Source organism: Schistocerca piceifrons, chromosome 1 (genome assembly GCF_021461385.2).
Source record: "Schistocerca piceifrons isolate TAMUIC-IGC-003096 chromosome 1, iqSchPice1.1, whole genome shotgun sequence".
In the NCBI taxonomy this organism is placed as follows: Eukaryota; Metazoa; Arthropoda; class Insecta; order Orthoptera; family Acrididae; genus Schistocerca; species Schistocerca piceifrons.
Window position 1 is genome coordinate 616893674 of NC_060138.1, and position 20279 is coordinate 616913952.

The 20279-nt window shown below is 43.6% G+C and overlaps 1 pseudogene; it reads left to right on the forward strand.

Moving 5' to 3' along the window:
* Positions 1-19852: 19852 nt before the first annotated feature.
* LOC124724148 lies at positions 19853-19970 on the forward strand (annotated as a pseudogene).
* Positions 19971-20279: the final 309 nt, after the last annotated feature.

Genomic DNA, 20279 nt, shown 5'->3' on the forward strand with positions numbered 1-20279 from the left:
AGAGGAACACACGAGCTCAGGCGAAATCCACCTCCCGTAAGCCAAACTTGTGATCTAAAGAGAAGCTCTGCGCTTCGGTTGTCCGCTGCTTCAGCTCACTGAAATACAAACTACAACGACAACAGGAGGCAAAAAAAACTTTTCGTAACTTTAACATTCAAGATTGGCCAGTAAATTAACACTATTAAATCGAAGCTAAGGAACAACTAATTTCACTCGCAAGCCCTTTAAGGGAAACAGTGCCTCGTAAACAAACACTAAGAGTGGGAAATGAACTAGCTCACGAGAACCAACACTCACTAGAGCTTAATGACACACACATTGGTCATCTTAAGTGGGCCTGCAAAGCTCAAAACGGTAACCTTTAGAAATAAAAACTCAGTTTGCTCGCAGAGGATATATTGACATAGATTAACCGATATCGTAAGCAAATTAAACACTTGCGAATAATAGCTAATGAACTAACATTCTGCAAATACATCAATATTATGCGGAAGCAGAGCACGCGCTTAGTAAGAGGCATCAAATAAAATCGAACACACATAACATCACACATCTTGCAACGTCTTACTGTACCAATAGCGGTCACAATCACTGTTAACGAAGCGCTCTTAGTAATTAGCGTACTTAACTGGGTGTCTTGATGCTGGGGTGATTTTGGGAAGATGTCAGACCATCACTTCGCAAAACCATAACAGCGTGTCCAACCAAGGGAGAGGACACATCCACAGCTCACGAGGTTGCCGGGGAATGCACAGCACCGGCGTACTCCCGCCTACTCCAGTATTTTTTTTTTCTTTGGTCATCAGTCTACTGACTGGTTTGATGCGGCCCGCCACGAATTCCTTTCCTGTGCTAACCTCTTCATCTCAGAGTATCACTTGCAACCTACGTCCTCAATTATTTGCTTGACGTATTCCAATCTCTGTCTTCCTCTACAGTTTTTGCCCTCTACAGCTCCCTCTAGTTCCATGGAAGTCATTCCCTCATGTCTTAGCAGATGTCCTATCATCCTGTCCATTCTCCTTATCAGTGTTTTCCACATATTCCTTTCCTCTCCGATTCTGCGTAGAACCTCCTCATTCCTTACCTTATCAGTCCACCTAATTTTCAACATTCGTCTATAGCACCACATCTCAAATGCTTCGATTCTCTTCTGTTCCGGTTTTCCAACAGTCCGTGTTTCACTAACATACAATGCTGTACTCCAGACGTACATCCTCAGAAATTTCTTCCTCAAATTAAGGCCGGTATTTGATATTAGTAGACTTCTCTTGGCCAGAAATGCCTTTTTTGCCATAGCGAGTCTGCTTTTGATGTCCTCTTTGCTCCGTCCGTCATTGGTTATTTTACTGCCTAGGCTGCAGAATTCCTTAACTTCATTGACTTCGTGACCATCAATCCTGATGTTAAGTTTCTCGCTGTTCTCATTTCTACTAATTCTCATTACCTTCGTCTTTCTCCGGTTTACTCTCAAACCATATCGGCAGATCATTTAATTCTTCTTCACTTTCACTCAGGATAGCAATGTCATCAGCTAATCGTATCATTCATATCCTTACACCTTGTATTTTAATTCCACTCCTGAACCTTTCTTTTATTTCCAACATTGCTTCCTCGATGTACAGATTGAAGAGTAGGGGCGAAAGGCTACAGCCTTGTCTTACGCCCTTCTTAATACGAGCACTTCGTTCTTGATCGTCCACTCTTGCTTGTTGTACATATAGTATATGACCCGTCTCTCCCTATAGCTCATTCCTACTTATTTCGGAATCTCGAACAGCTTGCACCATTTTATATTGTCGAACGCTTTTTCCAGGTCGACAAATCCTATGAAAGTGTCTTGATTTTTCTTTAGCCCTGCTTCCATTATTAGCCGTAACGTCAGAATTGCCTCTCTCGTCCCTTTACTTTTCCTAAAGTCAAACTGATCGTCACCTAGCACATTCTCAATTTTCTTTTCCGTTCTTCTGTATATTATTCTTGTAAGCAGCTTCGATGCATGAGCTGTTAAGCTGATTGTGCGATAATTCTCGCACTTGTCAGCTCTTGCCGTCTTCGGAATTGTGTGGATGATGCTTTTCCGAAAGTCAGATGGTATGTAGCCAGACTCATATATTCTACACACCAACGTGAATAGTCGTTTTGTTGCCACTTCCTCCAATGATTTTATAAATTCTGATGGAATGTTATCTATCCCTTCTGCGTTATTTGACCGTAAATCCTTCAAAGCTCTTTTAAATTCCGATTCTAACACGGGATCCCCTATCTCTTATAAATCGACTCCTGTTTCTTCTTCTATCACATCAGACAAATCTTCACCCTCATAGAGGCTTTCAATGTATTCATTCCACCTATCTGCTCTCTCCTCTGCATTTAACAGTGGAATTCCAGTTGCACTCTTAATGTTACCACCGTTGCTTTTAATGTCACCAAAGGTTGTTTTGACTTTCCTGTATGCTGAGTCTGTCCTTCCGACAATCATACCTTTTTCGATGTCTTCACATTTTTCCTGCAGCCATTTCGTCTTGGCTTCCCTGCACTTCCTATTTATTTCATTCCTCAGCGACTTGTATTTCTGTATTCCTGATTTTCCAGGAACATGTTTGTACTTCCTCCTTTCATCAATCAACTGAAGTATTTTTTCTTTTACCCATGGTTTCTTCGCAGCTACCTTCTTTATACCTATGTTTTCCTTCCCAACTTCTGTGATGGCCCTTTTTTTAGAGATGTCCATTCCTCTTCAACTGTACTGCCTACTGCGCTATTCCTTATTTCTGTATCTATAGCGTTAGAGAACTTCAAACGTATCTCGTCATTCCTTAGTACGTCCGTATCACTCTTCTTTGCGTATTGATTCTTCCTGACTAATGTCTTGAACTTTAGCCTACTCTTCATCACTACTATATTGTGATCTGAGTCTATATCTGCTCCTGGGTACGCCTTGCAATCCAGTATCTGATTTCGGAATCTCTGTCTGACCATGACGTAATCTAATTCAAATCTTCCCGTATCTCCCGGCCTTTTCCAAGTATACCTCCTCCTTTTGTGATTCTTGAACAGGGTATTTGCTGAAACTTGTTACAGAACTCAATTAGTCTTTCTCCTCTTTCATTCCTTGTCCGAAGCCCATATTCTCCTGTAACCTTTTCTTCTACTCCTTCCCCTGCAACTGCGTTCCAGTCGCCCATGACTATTAGATTTTCGTCCCCCTTTACACACTGCTTTACCCTTTCAGTATCCTCATGCACTTTCTCTATCTGTTCATCTTCAGCTTGCGACGTCGGCATGTATACCTGAACTATCGTTGTCGGTGTTGGTCTGCTGTCGATTCTGATTGGAACAACCCCGTCATTGAACTGTTCACAGTAACACACTCTCTGCCCTACCTTCCTATTCATAACGAATCCTACACCTGTTGTACCATTTTCTGCTGCTGTTGATATTACCCGATACTCATCTGACCAGAAATCCTTGTCTTCCTTCCACTTCACTTCACTGACCCCTGCTATATCTAGATTGAGCCTTTGCATTTCCCTTTTCAGATTTTCTAGTTTTCCTACCACGTTCAAGCTTCTGACATTCCACGCCCCGACTCGTAGAACGTTATCCTTTCGTAGATTATTCAATCTTTTTCTCATGGTAACCTCCCCCTTGGCAGTCCCCTCCCGGAGATCCGAATGGGGGACTATTCCGGAATCTTTTGCCAATGGAGAGATCATCATGACACTTCTTCAATTACAGGCCACATGTCCTGTGGATACACGTTACGTGTCTTTAATGCAGTGGTTTCAATTGCCTTCTGCATCCTCATGTCGTTGATCATTGCTGATTCTTCCGCCTTTAGGGGCAATTTCCCACCCCCAGGACAAGAGAGTGCCCTGAACCTCTATCCGCTCCTCTGCCCTCTTTGACAAGGCCGTTGGCAGAGTGAGGCTGACTTCTTATGCCGGAAGTCTTCGGCCGCCAATGCTGATTATTTATGGAAATTTAGGCAGTGGCGGGGATCGAACCCGGGACCGAAGACGTTTTGATTATGAATCAAAGACGCTACCCCTAGACCACGGGTACTCCTGTATAACCCCGTGATAACCGCCGCCCGGCCTCAAGCAAGCCGTCTTCGCTTCTGTCCGCCAGCCAATCGCCGACTCGAGCACCGCCGCCTTCCGTTCTCAAAGCGTTGCCCCTTTTTACTCTTTCTCGTGGTCGGCACTCGCTTATGTCTCGAGCCAGCCCAAGCCCGAAGACAAACCTCTGTACCAGGAAATCGATCGCACTCATGTCAGAGACACAACTGGCGCCGGTCCCGCCATGGCTCAGTTCGAAATTATTGAAAATCAAAAGAAGCGTGAAAATCGATCAACGATGACTTGCATCTACTCAGCTGCAAAGACTAATCACAGGATAAATAAAAACTGTAATACTACACTGTACAAATATAAGCTTATGATTTTGATATTACATCGTCCTCCTCATCTGATATACTGGCCGATAAACTTAGCAATATTTTCCTCTCCATGGTGTATATCTCCGACTGAGTGCTTCAGAAAAGGCTCCAGGACACTAAACTTACCGCGTTGTCCTTTTCTTCCTGCACTTTCCCAGGCATATTGGATAACGAAAAATAGCCACTAGATAAACGCATAAACGACTCTGGTATCCCCCCGGATAATATGTCCTTCATATGTATTGCAATCAATTAACTTGCCTGGAAACTAGACATACCAAAGTTCTGATAACAGTAACTGCCAGACACAGAGTAAAAATATGTATGTAGATACGCCGAAGTAGGCCATTGTAACACCATGAACACAGGTAGCGAACGTCAGATTAGCATGAAGTATACAGTATTACACGCTTGGATACGCAGATTATTAACATTTCAGCGCAACATCGGAATCTAGGACAAAGTTGGTTTCTCAAGGTCTGCCGAGACTGCACTTTACTGTTCGTCGATAGTGGCGATCGCGTCGATCGGGATCCCTCGACTGTCATCCTAATGTGTAATCTAATGTGTATGAGTGCCTTACTCAGCACAGTGCAGCACCCCAACAGCCGACGCGACTAGCTTCCGAGAGGGTTGATATTTTGTTCAGTCAGCCGTGCAGTAAGGTCAGCCATGTCACTTACCTTGAGTCAGGGAAGGGACTTCTTTGGAGCCAGATAATATCCACACGTGTAGTCTATGACATCTTCAGTACCCAGACAGGCAGCAGAGCGGCCGTTGTGTCGATTGTCTTGACGTGTGAACATCGACCCAGATTCGGCCTATAAGAAAATAGAACACGTTGTCTATTCTTGCGCAAAGCTTCACGATGGACACCGATGGGTGTGGAGTTTACGAGGAGAACTAACGTTGACAGACTGCATTCATCATCGTCTTACAGTCCCAACTCCTGGCGTGATGGTACGGGGTACCAAAAGGTACGTAGCACGAACTCCTCTAGTGCTCACACCAAGTAGTTTGGACAGCAACCGTTACGTTCCTGACATGGCAAGGCAGTGCCGACCCCCGTCTCCAACGTCTCTGAGACACTGTCACTCAATAAAATAACTTATTCCATTGCCGATGATGACTTACCTCGACACACAGTTTGTTCCCCTGTTTCTCTGGCTGGCTTCTTCACCAGATACCTCACACTCAGAATACATCTACTGCTGGGCTGCCAAGAGAGTGGTACGCCACCACTCGGCAGCTACTAAGTCTTGCGTAGAGTTGAACCTGCTTGGAAAGACTTACAGGGTAGTTATAATTAAGCATTCGCTACCTGAGAGTGTCCCCCTGAAAAATGAGTTATCGGAGGACAATGAAAATTTCTGGAAACATTCGTAAGGAAATGCGGAGGAGAACGAATAACCCATTGAAAAAGACACATTTTTATTTCCACATGAGAGGTTTGAAATACATGATCTTGGAGATTACACAGTTTGGAATGATCGGTCATTAAGTCGGTTTTCTCCAAATGTGTTACGGAGTGACCTCAAGACCAATGTGAGCTTGAGCTGCATATTGCATCAAAACCGTTAATTCCAAAGCACCTCTCTCCCGTAGATCAAGGAACACATGCTGGTGAAACAGAAAACAGTTATTTGTGCTGTTCACGCTGCGTGACCTTCGACCTTAGGATCACAGTTCCTCAACGAGAAAGGTACCAATAATGAAGTATGCGATTCCGCTGTGGCCAAGCGGTTCTAGGCGCTTCAGTCTGGAACAACGCGACCGCTACGACCGCAGGTTCGAATCCTGTCCTGGGAATGGATGTATGTGATGTTCTTAGCTTAGTTAGGATTAACTAGTTCTAAGTTCTAGGGGACTGATGACGTCAGATGTAAAGTCCCATAGTGCTCAGAGCCATTTTTTAATGAAGTGTGCCAACACACAGAGACACATTCACCATGTAGGGAAACTTCATGCACGTTCGTTGACGGTGACGATCTCCAAATGCGACACTCTGAGTGTTCACTGCCTCAGTGAGCTCATCACTTAATAAACTGTTCCAAGGTGGCCGCCCGGAGTGGCCGAGCCGTTCTAGGGCTACAGTCTGGAACTGGGCGACCGCTACGGTCGCAGGTTCGAATCCTGCCTCGGGCATGGATGTGTGTGATGTCCTTAGGTTAGTTAGGTTTAAGTATTTCTAAGTCCAGGGGACTGATGACCTGAGAAGTTAAGTCCCATAGTGCTCAGTGCCATTTGAACCATTTGTTCCAAGGTCACATGAGATCATCTTTATCCCTTGCAAGTAACGTAACAGCAAAGTCTATTTGAATGTTTGTGTCACGGTGCAAAATTTGGAGAGTATTTGGAGTTTGTACGGATACCATTTCACAGTTGTTCGCAACACTTTTCGAACGGTGGATCAAGGAATGTTCAGCTGTCGTGCACTGCTTGAAGACCGCACAAACCGTCAAGCATTCTCAGCCAGTGCCACAGTAACATCTTCATCAATCTGTGGCGAAATTGGCAGTCAGCCTCTCTCAGAAAAATAAAGAGAAAACAACAAAAAGATTCATTGGCCGATCGTTCCAAACTGCGTAACCACCACTATCACCAGATTTGAACCCTCTCATGTAGAAATAAAAATGTGTTTCTTTCAACAGTTTATTCGTTATTTCTCTTCCTCAGGTCCTTAAAAATGCATACGCTAACTTTCATTGTCGTACGATAACTCGTTTTTCAGGGGGGTTCTATCAAGCAGCGAATTTTTGCACCCTATATACCCACATGTCAGTTATACATTTCGTCATGAACTTTTACTACTGTACTGTCTATGCTCAAAATTTGTTATTTGCTATTCCCCCGATTAGCAGCAGTGTAGTTTTGGATTCGTGTAAGTGAAAAATTCCTTCTATGTGAGGCTGGCCCAATAATGGTGTATAATTGATTTTTGTGTAATGTTTACGTATTATTTTCCATTTTACTATTAAGTGCCATGTGTGTTGGGCACACGCAAGCAGATAGAGATCTTTCCTTGTTCCGTAAACGAAGTTTTATTTCACGCGCGTGCTCTAGATTCCGTGTTGGCAAGTTACTTCACGTTAGCTGCTCAGTACGTTGACTGTCGAACTTGACTGTATTTGTGACCAAAGGAGAACTTAGGTAAAGGAGCAGAAATGCGTACACAAAAAGCCGCCCGCTCTCTCAATGGTGGAGTAGACGATGACTGTGAAAGACTTTTCAACATTAAATAAATGCTTTTCTATGCGGTATTTTATTATGTGTTCCGCACGTATAAGGTTTCGTAAATTAGCGGGCCTAGACGTTGACTGGAGTTTGTTGCCATGTTCCTTTGTGTAAATTCACACGCTGTTGCCACAATCGTACCCTAGGCACTTATTTCGTAACGGTTTACGAATTTATTATGTTGTGTGCTGTATTCGTAACTTCGTAGAGAGAAAATTTTTTGTAGATTCGATGTTCTACGTAACACGTGATCAATAAAAAGTAGTAAAATTAATCTGAGTACCAAAGCCAGAACAAATAATACTGATAAATTGCAAATCAGGCTCGAACAGACGGGAATATCTGTTACGTGGACAGACAGAAACCTTTAGCAATGCACATACATTGATTTTAAAATTTGATTACTGAACGTAGTTCCATAAAAGAGGTATAAACAAAATTTTTACCGAGCGCTCTCACATGGCTTCAGGAAAATTGACTTTGCATTTACACTGAGTACATAACAGATTACATGCTCATCCCGTATAATATTCCTAAATTAACAACAGTGGTCAAAATCAATAGACAGATAACAGTAACACAAAACAGTTTATCTGTGTAAGTTAGCGCAACCTGCAAACTCCTTTCAAATAAAACTAGAGTTAACCCTGAAGAACACAATATAAAGAATCTTACGGCACAGCGGGTAGCTCGGAATAGGAGCTCATACACATTAAAACGATCATGAAACAAAGTTATGTTACCCTTTCGATTTTACATTGAAGCAGCCCGCGGATTGTTCAAGCTTTTTTTTTATATTATCATATGTCCTTCGTTTCCGAACGCAGTGTGAAACGGCCCCTTTGAACAATTATATACGTGACTGTGCTTAAACTGACATACAATATTTTTAGCGCAACACACTCTGACTTTCAAAAATCCCTACAAAAGAATGGCCCTGACTAACATTAATCTATACGTTTCACAAATCACTTACCTCACAAAAATCTTGGTTTCTCGAACTACTGCAATACAGCGAGCACCACTACCGCCAGCTAAATAAAAGATTCAAACTACGGAAGGCACTAACTACTGATAGGCATAGTTAGCAAATGAAAGATTTTAATAGAGACCAAACAATGTATTTACCTTAATAGTCATAACATATATAGCAGTTCATGAAAAATTTCAAAAGTCCGCCATCTCTCTTCGCACATCCACCACTGCTGGCGGCTCACCTCCAATTGCGCAACGCTACGCGCTGTTCACATCCAGCTGCCGCTGCCCAACACTACAATGGCAGACAACAATGCAAACTAGCCACAGACTGCACACAGCACAGCCAGTGATTTTTATACAGAGGTGGCGTTGCCAATAAAAAAACCTAAACAGCCTACTTACATAGCCCCCATGCTCCCCACAAAAAATTTTACAAATTGTTTTGGGCAGTGGCCAATAATGATTTGATAAAATTTTTCATAATTACAATAACAAAGGTATCAAATGCACACACTTGTTGATACAATGTTGGTCAAAAGCTAAAATTTTCTCACAGTCTATAAAGACAGTCCTGATTCATCAGAGTAAAATTGCAGTTTTTTTCCTTTTTTTTCAAAGTCTGAACAGTAAAAGAGAATGCACACAGAAGTAGTGGATTTCCATGCAGTCTTGAAGAACTAGTGTTGTCGTTCCAACGGAAAGACAGTGCTGACTCTTGACATGCAGACAGGTATTGGTCCACAACAGAGCAAACCCACAGTAGAGTCATTCGAAGTTTTGAAGAATACTGGTAGGTAGGTCATCACAGAGTAGACCCACTGTAGTCCTGGCAGAGAGTATGGTATTGGTGGGTCACCAAAGGTGCAGACCCACTGCAGACCTTGTAGAAATAATGGTATTGGTGGGTCATCTAAGATGCTATGTGAGTAGGCTGTTTAAGTTTTTTTATTGGCAACGCTATCTCTGTATAAAAGTCACTGGCTGTGCTGTGTGCAGTCTATGGCTAGTTTGCATTGTTGTCTGCCATTGTAGTGTTGGGCAGCGGCAGCTGGATGTGAACAGCGCGTAGCGTTGTGCAATTGGAGGTGAGCCGCCAGCAGTGGTGGATGTGCGGAGAGAGATGGCGGAGTTTTGAAATTTTTCATGAACTGCTATATATATTATGACTATTAAGGTAAATACATTGTTTGGTCTCTATTAAAATCTTTCATTAGCTAACTATGCCTATCAGTAGTTAGTGCCTTCCGTAGTTTGAATCTTTTATTTAGCTGGCAGTAGTGGTGCTCGCTGTATTGCAGTAGTTCGAGTAACCAAGATTTTTGTGAGGTAAGTGATTTGTGGAACGTATAGGTTAATGTTAGTCAGGGCCACTCTTTTGTAGGGATTTTTGAAAGTCAGATTGCGTTGCGCTAAAAATATTGTATGTCAGTTTAAGCACAGTCACGTATATAATTGATCAAAGGGGACGTTTCATACGTACGTTTTGTGTCTGCCAGCGGTATGAGTCATTGCCTATTGTCTCTTTGTTGGCGCGCGTTGTTATTGGGGATTGGAGACCTAACTTCTACAAATTCACCTCCTTGAGAGGGCCCTGCTCTATTTGAATCCCGCCAGTTCTGATGCAATTCAGGTCTGTCGTTACGATCATATCGTCTGTCGTCATGTCGGTAGTTCCTGTAGTTTCTTTCTTGTCGGTTAAGTGGTGGAGAATTTCTCCCTGAATCGTAACTGCGTGCTGGACCGTTGCGTCTAAAGTTATTCTGTCTCCCTTGATAATAATTATTTTGGTTCCCAAATTGTCTGTTTCTCTGATTGTCTCTGTGATAGTCATTACTACGGAAATGCGATCTTTCTCTGTAACTATTATTACTCTGCCAGTGGTTGTTATATGGGTGGTGTCTGTTTTGGTCACGATTTGCGTTGTAAGAATAGACTTGTGTCCAGTTATTGTTTCTGTCGTCACGGAATTGTGACGGATGTGACCTGTAGTGATTGTTTTCCTGTTTTCGCATCCCGCGACTGTCTGTGTCAATTTCCAGTTCTTGTAACAGTCCCTGAAAAGCTTCAATGTCGTCTTTGCAACGTCCTGCCAAAATAATATGTCGTAAATGTTCAGGCAATTTGATTAAGCAAATGTGGATGAGTTCTGAGGGGCTGTATGGGTTTGACAGGTACTGATTCTTGTGCAACATGTCTTCAAAATATTTCACAAGACTGGAAAATTCAGATTGTTCGAAATGTTTCATCATTATGATGCCATGGTTTACTCGGTCTTGTGTGGCTTGAGACCAATATACTGAGAGGAAGGCATGGTAAAATTCTCCTTCACTGTGACAATCGTGAATGACCGATCGCATTCTTACAGCTGGTTCATTCTCTAAATAGCCACACAAAAATTCTAATCTGTGTTCTAATGACCAGTTGGGAGGAAAACAATGAGACAATTGATGGAGCCATGCTTTTGGATGAATGACGTTGCCAGAATTCTTAAATGTTTTGAATTTACGTGTAGTAATGAACAGCTTATAGTCAAAGTCATGTCGGCGAGTCGCATATCGGTCATTGTTACGTCGTTTCGGCGGTTCCATTTCAAAATTCGGTGCACCTTGCCAATTTCTTTCATAATTTCCGAAGTGCCCTGTGTTTTTATTTTGTGGCTGTTCCGTATTTCTATGTCCCTCTTCCCGTATTGGAGCGCGAGTGTCCTCTGAAATACGTAATTCTTGTATTACCAGCGTCAACTGATCTTGTACTTCCCGGATTTCTCTTTTGTACTGTGTATTGATTTGATTTTGATTTCGTTTGAATTTTCTAATTCGTTCATGCTCTTCTGTGTCAGTGAAGGCTACGGGTCTTGTGTCATTCAGATCATCATGTACCTTTGTAGATAAGTTAGTGAACTGATCCGAAAGTTCGGCTACTTTCTCCGATAGTGTACTTATTTCCTCAGTGTATTTTTCTGAACCAAGTTTCAGAGTATCTACTGTGTCCTTTAAGTTTTCCTGAGTTTTTGCAAGTTGCGTAACCGAATCGGTAGATGCAACTGAGTCAAATTTAGCTTGCACGGTCTCATGATTTTCATGAACAATAGTTTGCAGTTCTTTTATGGCTGCTTCATGATTCTGTAATGCATTTTCATGCCGCGAAAAAATAGGTTGAAAATGTTCACAAATTTGAGTTTTTACGTCATTACAGACTTTTTGACATTTCGATTCAATATTATGTAACTCAGTAGTTAAATCTTCACGTGTTTGTTCAAGAGTTTGTTCCAATGAGTCTAACTTTTGAAGATTTTGTTCCATTGTGTCTAATTTTTTAAGATTTTGTTCCACTGTGTCTAACTTTTGAAGATTTTGCTCCATTGTGTCTAACTTTTGAAGCTTTTGCTGTGTTTCTCTCTGGTGTTGTTCCATTTGTTGCATTAGCTGTAATAACAATGCATTAGTGTCTGGAATCTGTTCATCTACGCTTTTCGACAGTGCATTTGCATCGGCAACATTCACATTTTGACAAGCCGAAAATGTGTCTTGACTTATCTGAGAAAACGGTGAGGACGCAAAACCTGAATCTACAGTATTTGCAAAATTGTGTCCTGTCATTTCCGATTCCTGAGGCGAGCTGTTGCCAAGCGATCGATTGATAATGCTTCCCTGTTCACTAACTGTTTCACTGCCTACGCCATTGTTTGCAGCCCGCTTCATTTCCCTATGTACAATTACCAAATTACTACTTTGAACATTAGGTAATTCATTACTCGGTGGCGCTAAAACACTGCTTTCGTCTTCACTGTCATTTCTCAGTTTACTTTGGAGCCTAGTATTACGTTTTTCACGCGCCATTATTGTCACAATATTTCACACGATAACACAGAAAAACACAATTTTAAGAGCAACAATAAGAGAACACATTAACATAGCACTGAAAATAATATCTCGTTAATTGCAGGCGCAGCTGCGAAATACTTGGTGCAAATCTACATGCATGCCACAACTGTTTTATTGTGCAACAATGAAAGACTGCAACTACAAAGGAGATTTTCTCTACAATTACGAGCTAGCAATAAACAAAAGCTACACTAATTACACAAACTACAAGAAAAAAATCGGAAGATTTCAGTGAGGTATCCTAGGCTAAGGGTCGACATATGAAACGTCCCCTTAGATCAATTATATACGTGACTGTGCTTAAACTGACATACAATATTTTTAGCGCAACGCAATCTGACTTTCAAAAATCCCTACAAAAGAATGGCTCTGACTAACATTAACCTATACGTTTCACAAATCACTTACCTCACAAAAATCATGGTTTCTCGAACTACTGCAATACAGCGAGCACCAGTACTGCCAGCTAAATAAAAGATTCAAACTACGGAAGGCACTAACTACTGATAGGCATAGTTAGCAAATGAAAGATTTTAATAGAGACCAAACAATGTATTTACCTTAACAGTCATAATATATATAGCAGTTCATGAAAAATTTCAAAACTCCGCCATCTCTCTCCGCACATCCACCACTGCTGGCTGCTCACCTCCAACTGCGCAACGCTACGCGCTGTTCACATCCAGCTGCCGCTGCCCAACACTACAATGGCAGACAACAATGCAAACTAGCCACAGACTGCACACAGCACAGCCAGTGATTTTTACACAGAGGTGGCGTTGCCAATAAAAAAACCTAAACAGCCTACTTACAAGTGTCATGGGCGAACACACTGCGCACTACTATTAGTGGATCACTTCTTCGAAATCTCGTGATTGCCTCCCATTACGACGTAGAAATTTGATATTTGGCTCAAAGGTTCGTGCAACCTCTCTCTGTAATGAAGCAAATGCGTGACGCCCTGTGACGTTATTCTCCACTTCAACAAACAGCGAGTTGTCGATACATGCGAAGAAAAGGCCGGAGCTCAGAACTTAATGTGAGATGTAGGATAGTTTAATGATGTCACACTGGCACCAAATTTCCCCACACTTCTACCCAACGCTACCGTGGGTGTGTCACATGTGAGAAGGTCGTCACGGTACGTCTTACGTACATTTAACCCCTTCTTTTGACAACTTCGCGATGTTATCTCAGAACGGCGACACCAAGCGATGAAATTACGGTATTTTCTTATGCGTGGCCAAAGAAGACATTTCAGACACATTCTCTCTGAGAATCGACACGAAAGGGCCTCAGGGGGTGGCATAAAGGACGTCAATTGAAACACCCTTTTCCCTGGGGCGTTGACTTCCACACATCTTGCAATCGAAAACGACAACTTTCAATGCGATAAACAACACAGTTATCCTTTCAGAGACAGCAATTGAGCTGGAAGAGCAGCTGAACGGAATGGACAGTGTCTCGAAAGTCGGGTACAAGATGAACATCAACAAAAGCAAAACGAGGATAATGCAATGCAGTCGAATTAAATCCAGTGATGCTGAGGGAAACAGATTAGGAAATGAGATACTTAAAGTAATAGATGACATTTGGTATTTGGTCAGCAAAACAGCTGATGATGATCGAAATAGAAAGGATATAAAATGTAGACTGCTAACGGCAAGAAAACCGTTTCTCAAGAAGAGAAATTTCTTAACATCGAGTATAGATTTACGTGTCAGGAAGTCCTTTCTGAAAGTATTTACATAGAGTGTAGCTATGTATGGAAGTGAAACATGGACGTAAATAGTTTATACAAGAAGAGAATAGAAGCTTTCGTCGGGTGGTGCTACAGAAGAATGCTGAAGATTAGATGGGTATATCATGTAACTAATGAGGCGATACTGAATAGAAGTGGGGAGAAGAAAAATTTGTGGCACAACTTCATTAGAAGAAGGGATCGGTTGGTAGGAAACGTTCTGAGGCATCAAGGGATCACCAATTTAGCATTGGAGGGCAGCGTGGAGGGTAAAAATCGTAGAGGGAGATCAAGAGATAAATACACTAAGCAGATTCAGAAGGATGTAGGTTGTAGTAGTTACTCTGAGATGAAGAGGCTTGCGCAAGACAGAGTAGCGTGGATGGCTGCACCAAACCGGTCTCTGGACTGAAGACCACAACAACAAGAAGCAGCAAGAGCATGATGTTTTTGAGAATCTTTGACACTGTTCGCACTTCGAGGACAATTCAATCGTTCTGTAAGGACTTTTTGGGAGAGCAACCCCACGGAAATTGATAGCAAGCCTCTGGAGTGCAGAGTGACTGCTACTTTTGCTATGGCATTCAGGGTGGCATCACTAAGGAATGTTCAAGGCTATTCGCCGAAATTTGAACGTTTTACGAATATCAGGAAGTGGAAAAGAGGAATTTATCTTTTTCAGCCCTCCTGAGTCGTGGGAATCTGAAGCTTGGGGGTTAGGGGTGTGGAGGGGAACTGAAAACGCATAAATTTGCATTGCTGATTATGAAAACGTGACATTTACACTTGAACAAAGCGGCAGAGGGACCCACAGTTCGACAACACTCTCAGTGCCACTTACCCATCTTTACTGAGCACTTTAGAAATGTGCATATACAGATACCTCCCGTGACAGAGTCCTAGTCGCCTCCAGTCAGGCAGCCCCCTAGTACCCCTCCTCATTCCGCATACCTGCTGGGTCGAGCCTAAGCCCCAGTGTACACTGTCTGCAAACGCCTGTCTCCACGACGAGATGTCTCTGCACAGGTATATTTTAAAGTCCCCAACAATCATTTGTGTATTACTGAGGGTGCTGCAGCCAACCTGGGTGATCTATCAGAGGAACCCTTTGCCGTTTTATTCAAGCAAGTGTCAATACCACGCCCTTCTTCCGACCCCTTCCCCCCCCCCCCCCCCCCCAAATCCACCACTCCAATCAGCGGAGGACGCGAAATAGTAAGGCTTATTAAGCATAAGCATCCTTTAGTGCTCAGTATTACGTTGAAATGTCGTCGAATGGTTTTTTTTAAGTCCATAGAGGTTCCACTCTGTATATCAGAACACAAAATTGCGGTCGCACTACGCTCCAAAGATGGGCGGTCACTTCAAGTTCGGATGCTGGCACACGATATCCTTAGAGGAGGGTTGAACCATCCAGCGGGTGTCAATAATATCAAAGGTTGTCGAGAACGTCGCCTTGTTGCTCATCGCACTGTCGTTTTCGCCCACGTAATGTGTAGGAATGAACGCCAGAGGTAGTTCTATTGACGCTCTTTATGCCACCACCTGAAGCCTTTACGTGTCGCTCCTGAGCGGCAGTGTGCAGAAGGATTTTTCCTCAGTCAGCCAAAAGTAAAATAATAATAAAAAAAACAGCTTGACCTCTATGCTAGGTACCATGGTTCTAACTTACATCGCAGAGGCCTCAAGGAAAGGAGTGAAGTGTGGGAAGACGCGGTGTGACAAGTGCACAGTGGCATATGTCAGAAACGTAGTGGAATTTGGTGCCAATGTGACATCATTAATCCACTTCACACTTACATGAAATATGAGCTCTGGCCTATTTTCCGCATTCATCGATACCTTGCTGCTTTTTGCGTTTTCTAGATGGAGAACGACGTCACAGGGCACCATGCTTTTGCAACATTACAGAGGGAGTCAAAATCAGACCTCTGCGTCGCAATGAAAGACAATTACAGGGTTTCGAAAACGTAATTCTGTAATTGTGCATCGCAGTGTATATTCGAAGTGCTAGTAACCCTTCGTTGTGTTTTATCTGTACTGAAGTCTTGTTCATCATATATATTATCTACTTCCGCAACTTGGATCCCTTTTTGTTAAAATGGTCGTTGTGTCTGAAGATGAAATCTGTTTCGGCAAAAGAATGGATAAAATATTGAGACTGAAGATGCGAAAGATTCAGTGACTACCTAATCAGAACGAAACTACTTCATTGCAGGCTACAAAGCGTCGAAAAGCCTTTCGGAATGATGCGGTGTACGAACAAGAATGAAGGTAGGTTGCAGTCGTCCTCTAATTTGAAAAGGCTTCTAGGATGTTGTAGTGTGTTCCGGTACAGAAAGAAAGAGCAGATGGTATGGATTGTCATTTTGCCGTTAGAGGCATTGTCCAGCGCTTGTGTTTAACCCTTTCAGCACAATTTGGATTTACGTGATCCAGGGAAGGTATTATAGAATAAGTTGGTACGTGCGGCATTTTATAGCTATCTGTTACTGACGCACTGGTAATTGGAAGCCTGCTGAAGGTTGCAGAAATCTTATAGTCACAAATAGCACCTGTAATTCTACTGTTTCCCTCTGGTCGCTAGAATTAATTCACACCTGCAGACAGGCAACCTAACGAAGAGATTTACAAAGAGGGCTGTTGCCACGCCTTTCTGGACAACTCGTATCAGAAAATTCCACGTGTGTATTTAAGTGCTTCAATATCATCCTTCATTCCAAACACTCGAGAATCACTCAAGAATAAGTCTCACCAGCGTCCTATATGCGGTCTCTTTTGCAGTGAACCACTCATTCGCAAAATTCTCCCAGTCAACAGAAGTCGACCATTCGCCTTCCCTATCACAGTTCGCACATGCTCGTTCCATTTAATATCGCTTTGCAGCGCTACGCCCAGATATTTAATACTAATCGTAACACTGTATCCGAACATGACAGGTGTGTTCTCCCTACTCATGTATATTAACTTACCTTTTTCTACATTTAGAGCTAGCTACCATTCATCACACCAACCGGAAATTTTGTTTAAGTCGTCGTGTGTCTTCATACAGTGGCTCAACTTCGTCGCCTTACCGTACGCAACGACATCATCAGCAAACAACTCGAGATTGCTGCACATTCTGTCCGCCAAATCATTTATGTACATAGAGAAAAACAGCAGTCCTGTCGCACTTCTCTGAGGCACTCCTGACGATACCCTTGTCTCTGATGAACAAAAAATGGCTCTGAGCACTACGGGACTCAACATCTGAGGTCAGCAGTCCCCTAGAACTTAGAACTACTGAAACCTAACTAACCTAAGGGCATCGCACACATCCATGCCCGAGGCAGGATTTGAGCCTGCGACCGTAGCAGTCACGCGGTTCCGGACTGAAGTGCCTAGAGCCGCACGGCCACCGCGGCCGGCTCTGATGAACACTCGCCGTCCAGACCAACATACCAGGTTCTGTTACTTAAGATGTCTGTGAGTCACTCAGATAGCTGCGAGTTTATTCAGTATGCTCGTATCTTCGTTAGCAGCCTGTAATGGGGCACTGTGTCAAATGATTTCCGGAAATATAGAAACTTGGAATCCGCCTCTTGCCGCTCATCCATTGTTCGCAAAATCTCATGCGAGAAAAGAGCAAGCTGAATTTCGCACGGGCGATGCTTTCCAAAACCATGCTGATTCGTTGACACAGGCTTCTCTGTCTCAAGAAAGTTTGCTATATTCGAACTGAGGATATGTTCAAGGGTTCTGCAGCCTACCCAACTTGGGGATATTGGTCTGTAATTTAGCGAGTCTGTTCTTTTATCCTTCTTATGAACTGGTGTCACGCGTGCTTTTACCCAGTCGCTGCGAACTTTGGGCGAGACATTCACGATAAACGAAGCCTAGGTAAGGAGCCAATAGTAGAGTACTGTTTGTAAAACCTAAATGGGATTCCATCCGGACCTGGTGATTATTTACCTTCAGACCTTTCATCTACATCTACATCTACATCCATACTCCGCAAGCCACGTGACGGTGTGTGGCGAAGGGTACCCTGAGTACCTCTATCGGTTCTCCCCTCTATTCCAGTCTCGTATTGCTCGTGGAAAGAAGGATTGTCGGTATGCTTCTCTGTGGGCTCTAATCTCTCTGATTTTATCCTCATGGTCTCTTCGCGAGATATACGTAGGAGGGAGCAATATACTGCTTGACTCTTCGGTGAAGGTATGTTCTCGAAACTTTAACAAAAGCCCGTACCGAGCTACTGAGCGTCTCTCCTGCAGAGTCTTCCACTGTAGTTTATCTATCATCTCTGTTGTTTCAGTACGCCAGGCATGCTTGCTTATAACTATGTCATCCATACTGCAGTCTGTCCGATGGGCAAATGACGGTATGTTTGTACGATTCTCCTGTGCGAATGATTTCTTTAACGTGAGATTTAAAGGTTCGGCTTTCGCATTGCTACAGTGTTTTCAACTGCCACAGCAGACTGGTCAACAAGGGACTCAATGGAAGACCTTGACCCGCTTAGCTATTTTACATAAGACCATAACTTTCACGGGTTCTCTGCCAGAGCTTCTACTAAGGTGTGACGGTGGTAGTTGTTGTATGCTTCCAACATGGATCTTTTCACAGACGTACGAATCTCTACTAACCTTCGCTTCCCATCATTTGTGCGTTCTCTTTTCAATCTAGAATGCAACAGCCTCTGCTTCCTCAGCATCATTCGAATTTCAGTATTAAACAATGGTGTTTTTTTTCTATCCGTCACCCCTCTCCAGAATATGATTTACAGTCTGCTTAAATTTTGCCCATCATTCCTCTACGTCCACCATACTGGAGCTAAATGACGTCTATTTAATCTTATAAACTTACGCAAGTAAACGTTTGATGATGGACGTCATTTCACACTCACGTAGCGTAACACACTATTGTTAAAGCTGTAACGTGTATGGTGTACTATCCATTTAAAACTGTCTGAAAGTATGCGTGTAAAATAATCACTGCTATGAAGGACACAGCACAGCATGAGAGGGATTTCCCTCATCTCTGCTAATTCGTCTCTGCTGAGAGAGTCTCCCGCTGTTGTTTTCGGATGCAGTAACGAGGGAAAAGGCATAATAAGGCTGTGAGGCGAGGATCTGCTATTGTGGCGGCTGTGCACAGTGGATGCAGCGTCGCCTGGCGGGCGCGCCGGCGGCAGAAGGCGTCGCGGGTAATGAGTGCCGCAGCCCGCTCACTGCGTTCGCGGAGCGCCACGCGCCGTTGTCTGGGGCGCCGGCAGGCCGCGCTCCCCCTGGTGGCTGCGGACGCTGCAGAACAATGCCACGCCGCTGCAGCTAATCAGCGGTCGGCCGTAGCCCCGTCCTCTCCAGCGGGCACGCCTATGGCGACACAACTCTGACGCGTCCTCGAGCGGAACAGCGCAGCGGTTAACACACTGGACTCACATTCTGGAGGACGACGGTTCTAACCCGCGTTCAGCCATCTTGATTTGAGTTTTCCGTGATCTCCCTAAATCGCTTAAGGAAAATGCCGGGATGGATCCTTTGAAACGACGCGGCCGATTTCCTTCTTCGTCCTTTCCTAATCCGTGGCAACGGCCTAGCCGCAGTGGATACACCGGTTCCCGTGAGATCACCGAAGTTAAGCGCAGCCGGGCGTGGTCGGCACTTAGATGGGTGACCATCCAGGCCGCCATGCGCTGTTGCCATTTTTCGAGATGCACTCAGCCTCGTGATGCCAATTGAGGAGCTACTCGACCGAATAGTAGCGGCTTCGGTCAAGAATACCATCATAACTACCGGGAGAGCGGTGTGCTGACTCCACGCCCCTCCTATCCGCACCCTCCACTGAGGTCACGGCGGTCGTATGGTCCCGGTAGGCCTCTCGTTGCCTGAAGACGAAGTGTCCCTTCCTAATCCGAGATTTTGCTCCGTCTCTAATGACTTCGATGTCGATGGGACGTTCAACACTAATCTTCTCCTCTGACGCGTCCGCTTCCGTGTCATTCCCCACACAT